The sequence below is a fragment of the Rhinopithecus bieti genome, unplaced genomic scaffold, assembly GCF_001698545.2.
Source record: "Rhinopithecus bieti isolate Rb0 unplaced genomic scaffold, ASM169854v2 scaffold_61930, whole genome shotgun sequence".
In the NCBI taxonomy this organism is placed as follows: domain Eukaryota; kingdom Metazoa; phylum Chordata; class Mammalia; order Primates; family Cercopithecidae; genus Rhinopithecus; species Rhinopithecus bieti.
Genome location: NW_016823324.1, coordinates 1 through 6,139, shown reverse-complemented (window position 1 = coordinate 6,139; position 6,139 = coordinate 1). Strand labels below are relative to the sequence as shown.

The window sequence follows — 6,139 nt, the reverse complement described above, 5'->3', positions numbered from 1 at the left end:
CCCTTTGTTTACCAGAGAGAAAGGAGTCACGTTTGCTTCCTGAATGAAGATAGTCTGTCTATGAACCAGGTATCTCAGCCTTGAAAAGGTGAGAAGTGCATGCCAAGAAAACCTCTAGACAGGACTCAATTCTTCCCATCATACACCTAACCAGAGAATTGCAGAAGGGGTCAGGGGAGAATTCCAACTTTGAGTCAGCAAAGGAGACATTCTTTTGAGGTAGAGTCAGGGTAGGGAAAACAACTAATCCGTTTTCCAAACAGGTTTTCATAAATAACTGACAGGAGATGGGCTGTTTTTATGGAAGTATTAACCCAAATGATGGGTGTTAATCATTAAACCTTTTAGGTGGTGGCTCGCTTGTTTCTCTGATATTCTAATCCGGGTCACAGAATGGCTAAGGCAGATTTAAGTGCAGCGTGGATTTTTTTTTCTCACTTTGCCTTGTGTTTTCCACCCTGAAAGAATGTTGTGGCTGCTCTTTTTTCTGGTGACTGCTATTCATGCTGAACTCTGTCAACCAGGTATGTAGCCTTGAAACTTAAAAATAGATGAATAGTTTTCTACATGTTTGACAAGTCGTTGACTGAAGGAACTCTTTATTTTTCTAAATCTGCAGACATGTTGTGGCTTGAAAGTTGGGGTGGTGAGTGTTTAATGAGTTTGAAAGAAAATATTAAACCGTCTAAGATGATTTAGGTTAAACTTCCAGGAGTATTTGGGGCAGTTTAATTGTAGTTCTGTGTTCCATTAGTTTGAGTTGCATTACATATTAGGATTTTTCAGACTCTGTTTTGGCAGATCTTAATCATCATATACTGCTCTTTCTTTTTTCTTTCTGGCAGGTGCAGCAAATGCTTTTAAAGTGAGACTTAGTATCAGAACAGCTCTGGGAGATAAAGCAGTAAGTGGAGCACCTGAGTGTTCTTTTAAAATTTTGTTTGCTAATAACACTGTGCTTTCTCTAATAATGGGCCTGTCTGCATAGTTACCTTAATCTTGAATAAATTATTTCTAAAGACCTCAAATCTGATCTTCTCTTAAAGATAGATTATAGAATAATATGAATTTTTAATAAAGTAGGTTCGCCCAAAGTATTTAATCGGTGGTGTATGCTAGACAATATGTGAAGTTTTGTGCCACACAAAACAACTTAAAAAACCGGCATCTCAACTCGGGATAGTGAAGTCAAGTGGCCTGAGTCAGTCGCTCAGGTCTAGACTGGGTCTACTCCTCACCGTTGTGGTCATATGAATTTTGTTAGCCTCGATTTTCTACTCATTGAAAAGAAGGGATGGTTCTACCCACATAAAGTCTTTCATAGCACAAAAAATTTCCAATTCGAACATGAAGTTTCTTCAATTATTCTCAATTATCAAAGTAACATATGAAATATATGCTTATGAAATAGAAGTTTAAAAACTAGTCATAGGGCCCATGTGGCTATAGGAATGGTGAAGATCATTGAATTAAAAAGACAGTATTGTCTAATTCTAGTTTCAGTTTCCCAGTGTGGTCTGCAAAATTTTTTCCCCAATAGAAGTTGGTGTTAAGATGTCTCAGGCTGGAAACAGAAAAAAGAGTGCTAAAGAAACTTAGAGGTATTCTGTTTGCAGGCCAATTCATCAATTTGTTATTTTATTATTTACTCAATGGGTAATGATTGTTACAACAGCCAGCATTTATTGAGAACTTATCTTACTTTCTAGCTGGGGCTCTTCTAAGCACCTTACTCCTATCAAATCATGTAGCCCTCACAACAGTGCTTTGAGGAAGGTAGTAGTACAGGTATTCGTATTCCCACTGAATGGATGGGAAAACTGAGGTTCAAAGAAATTAAGTAACATGCTCAATATTTCAGGTCATCAAGTGGCAGAAGTAAGATTTGAGCCCAGGCAGTCTGAGTGCAGAGTACATTGTCTCTACTAGTGTGCATGGTTGGCCATCCCAGTATCCTCTAATAGCAGGTACCATGCTGAATGCTGGGATGTAATGGTGATTAAGGCTTGACTTTACCCTTGTGGAGCTTATAGTAGTAGTAGAATTGGTCATCTATTAAATATTCAGTAAACCAAATGCAAATGTGCAATCTTGACAAGTATTACGGGAAGAAGTACAAGGGCACTTCGGCTTTGTCAAGGGCCACAATACCTGGCACTTACTGTGACGTCTGAAGCATGAGTTGAAGTGAACCAGGAAATGAAAGAAGGAAAGGCAGAGGGAACAACATTTGCAAAGGTTTATCACAGGAAGGATCTTGGTGAGAGTAAAGGTTAGAAAGAGGGCAGAAATATCTGGAATTGGGGCAATGAGGAGGAACATGGCAGGTGATGAGCTTAGAGAGAGAGGAGTGGGAAGGCCAAGGAATATGTGGGCTGTGTTAGGGAGTTTCATTTTGAGATGTAGGGAGTGTTCAAGAGCATCAAATGCTGTTGAAAGGCCAAGCCAGAAAGCGACTGAAAAATGCTGATTGTGTTAGACAACGTGGAGGTCAATGGTGATTTTAGAAAGAGCTCTTTTCATGGAGTGGAGTTGCTGGAAGACAGGTAGTGGGAAGTTAAAAAATAAATGAGTGGTGAACATGTTGAAACAGATGTGTGGACAACTCCTGGGAGAATTTTGGCTGTGAAGGGCAGGAAAGAGACAGCAGTAGGTAGAAGAAAGGAAGACTGAGTAAAGTGGTTTGTTTTTGCTGTTGCGTTAATGGGAAAGCGTTGAGCTTGTTTAAAAGACAATGAACAGACTCCAGTCAGAGTTAAATACACAGAAAGGAGGAGAGCTGATATCGTTTAGATCTGAGAACGGCAGAGGAGAAGCATTCCTAATATAAGTGACGGAAATGACCACTGATAGGCATAGTTCTGTCTGGCACTTCAGGAGAGGAGGCGGCTAAGACATGTGTCTATGGAGGAAGTGTTGTATCTTGATGTCAGGAGGATGGGAGAGTTGAAATTGATGAGATATATCTATAAATTATGAAGCAAAACCATTTAATGAGAGTGAGGTTTGAAGGAAAACTTTGGAAAAAATGGTAAAAAAAAAAAAAAAAAAAAANAAAAAAAAAAAAAAAAAAAAAAAGCATTGACCATCACTTCTCTCTCTAGAGAGAGGTTTGAAATAGTTATGTGACCCATGAGAAAGAGAACTGGTGGTGAAACCTTAGGGATTACCAGGCAATTTGGGATAGGTCATCATGAATTTAGAGTTCAACCAACTAACCTTGTTTTGTAATTTTCTCTAGTTATGCCAATAACTTACCTAAAATGTGAGGTTAGCCATGGTTTGAGTGTTCTTAGTTGTGTGCAAAAAGCAAGGTGAGCTGGGGCATTTAAGGTCCTGGCAGGTGTTATTGAAATGAGGAACCAAGGAATCTGAACTGGTAGATAAATATATGCAATTAACTTGTACCACTTGGTCTGTGAAGCCACACGTGGGATATAAAGATGTGTTCAATTTCACATTGAGCACCTATTATGTGTCAAGTATATGTACAACAGGTAGGTAAGCTGCTGTGGACATTCTTATATATGTATTTTCCATATGCTTTCTTTTTTTGGGGGTATTTACCCAGGAGTAGATTAATGGATCATAAAGTACACAAATGTTTAGCCTTAGTAACTCTTACCTTATCCTCTCTTAAGTTGTACATTTTCTTATTAATGTATGTGCTCAATTCCTTTTATAAATGGAGGCTGTCTCTTTGAAGTATTTGAATGCCCTAGGAGAAATACACTACATCCAATGCACAAGCTTTCAATCCTTTCACACTTGCCCAAGATAAGTTGGCAGGATACCCAACCCAATCTAGAACTGCATCAGTCCTGTTCTGATCTAAATAGCTTGGAGCTTTGTTCTGTGACCAAAATTGGACTCCTACCCAGCCAGCTTAAGCTCTTGTTTTTGAGATGGACAAATGGAAGAACAGGAGATCAGGTCAAGTTGTCGCCAAGATCTGAAAAGCAACTGAAATTCATGTCCCAGGGAGAGCTGGCTAACATCTTTATTTTCATTTTCTGCACTGAGCTTATTATTCTCATTTGTTCTTGAGCAGGCTTATTCCTCGTGTCTGCATTCTGTTAATAAGCCTTCCCTGTCTGAATAGTGTTTCTGCACTATTTTTAATCAGATCCATTTCTTCTTCATGTTTTATTTATTTATTATTAGGTTAGATCATAGCTACTCTTATTCTGAATAAAATTAATTTTGGAAACAAATGCATTATCAAAACAAAGAGCTATGCCATGAATCAGTTACTTTTAAACTTTCATAGTATAATATCAAATGGAAAGTTCACATTGAAAGATTGAAGGAGCACTTCAAATAAGACCTAAAGTTGACATTGAAATGCAGTATTTAACATTTGCGTGTGAGAAAAGTGATTTTTCCATTTCCATTTTCTGTTGTTGTTGTTGTTGTTGTTGGAGACAGGGTCTCACTCTGTCATCCAGGCTGGAGTGCGGTGGCATGATCTTGGCTCACTGCAACCTCCACTTCCCAGGTTCAAGCAATCTTCCTGCCTTAGCCTCCTGAGTAGCTGGGACCACAGGCACATGCCACCACGCCCGGCTAATTTTTTTTTTGGTAGAGATGGTGTTTCACTATGTTGCCCAGGCTAGTCTTGAGCTCCTGGGCTCAAGTGATCCACCCATCTTGACCTTCCAAAGTGTTACAGGCTTGAGCCTCCACTCCTGTCCCCCTTTTCTGTTCTTTATGGTAGCATCTTACAGCAGAGTTATATAAAGTGGTACTGAAGGAGAAAACGGTGAAGTGGAAGAAGCAACTGAAGAAAGTTTAAGGTTCTATGTTACAGAGGCCAAGGCAGGAGGATCACTTAAGGCCACACATTTGAGACCAGCCTGGACAGCAAGACCCCATCTCTCCTCCTTTCCAAAAAAAGAATATGTTATGAAAATATTTAGGAGAAAGGAAAAAGTACAGCACAGTCATAAACCTTATTCAGAGAAGATAACTGAGTAATACAGTTTTTGTTGTTGTTATTTAGGAGTCATTTGTTTTTACTTACTATCCTCACTGCCACCAAAGAGGAGAAAGGCAGTAACGGAAAAATATGTTTCCCTATCCCAGAGTGAAACTCCAATCCTGACAATGTCCTTGTGATATACCAACCCCCACCATCACCAAGTTCTTCCCCTCAGCTTTTGCCACTTTCTCCCTTGCTGCTTCTGCTTTAGTTGCTACCTTCCTTGGTGGTCCTTAAACAGCTCAGTTTTGTGTTTTTTTTTTTGCCTCAGGCTTTTTGCATTTGCTGCATTAAGGAGCAGAGTGAGTCAAATATACTATATTAATTTGCTAGGGTTGCCATAACGGAGTAACACAGACTGGGTGCCTTACACAACAGAAATTTATTTTCTCTCAGTTCTGGAAGTCAAGATGTCATAGGGTTGGTTCCTTCTGAGGGCTGTGAGGGAAGGATCTGTTCCAGGCCTCTCTCTTTGGCCTGTATGTAGATGGCCGTCTTTTCTCTGTGTCTTCATATCATCTTCCCTCTGTGTCCAAATTTCCTCTTCTGAGGACATCAATCATAGTGGATTAGGGCCCACTCCAACAACTTCATTTTAACTTAATCACCACTGCAAAGACCCTGTCTCCAAATAGAGTTAAATTCTGAGGTATTGCAAGTTAGGACTTCAACATGAAATTTTTTTGGTGAGGACAAAATTCAGCCCATAATATGCATACACATTCAAGTTTCTGGCTAAGAAAATTTTTTAAAAATTGTACTGATGTTAATAAAGGCAACTGGGAGGGAGTTTATGAGGGAAAAGAGAAAGGGAGGAAGGAAATGAAAATGGACTATATATGACCAGGATGAAATGTCCAAATGCCCTATTTGTTGGCTGGCTACTGATGCTGCAGGTTCTTAGGAAGATAGTGCAACAGCAGATACACCAAACTTAGAATGTCCAAGAAACCCTACCCCAAACATTATGGGGATATAATTTATCATGGTCTCCAGTATCTAATGTATGAGAAAGTGGTGTGTGTGTGTGTGTGTGTGTGTAGAGAGAGAGAGAGAGGGAGAACAACTGTGGGTACATTTAGAACCAATGGACCATATTTGCCCCCATACACTTTGTTTTCCTTCTCTTTCAGTATGCCTGGGATACCAATGAAGAAT

General features: G+C 39.4%; 1 long non-coding RNA gene across 1 annotated transcript; it reads left to right on the top strand.

Moving 5' to 3' along the window:
• Positions 1 to 397: 397 nt before the first annotated feature.
• LOC108521490 (uncharacterized) lies at positions 398 to 6,139 on the top strand. The gene is made up of 3 exons (XR_001883205.1): positions 398 to 524; positions 846 to 904; positions 6,115 to 6,139. It is a non-coding gene; the product is annotated as an uncharacterized LOC108521490 (long non-coding RNA).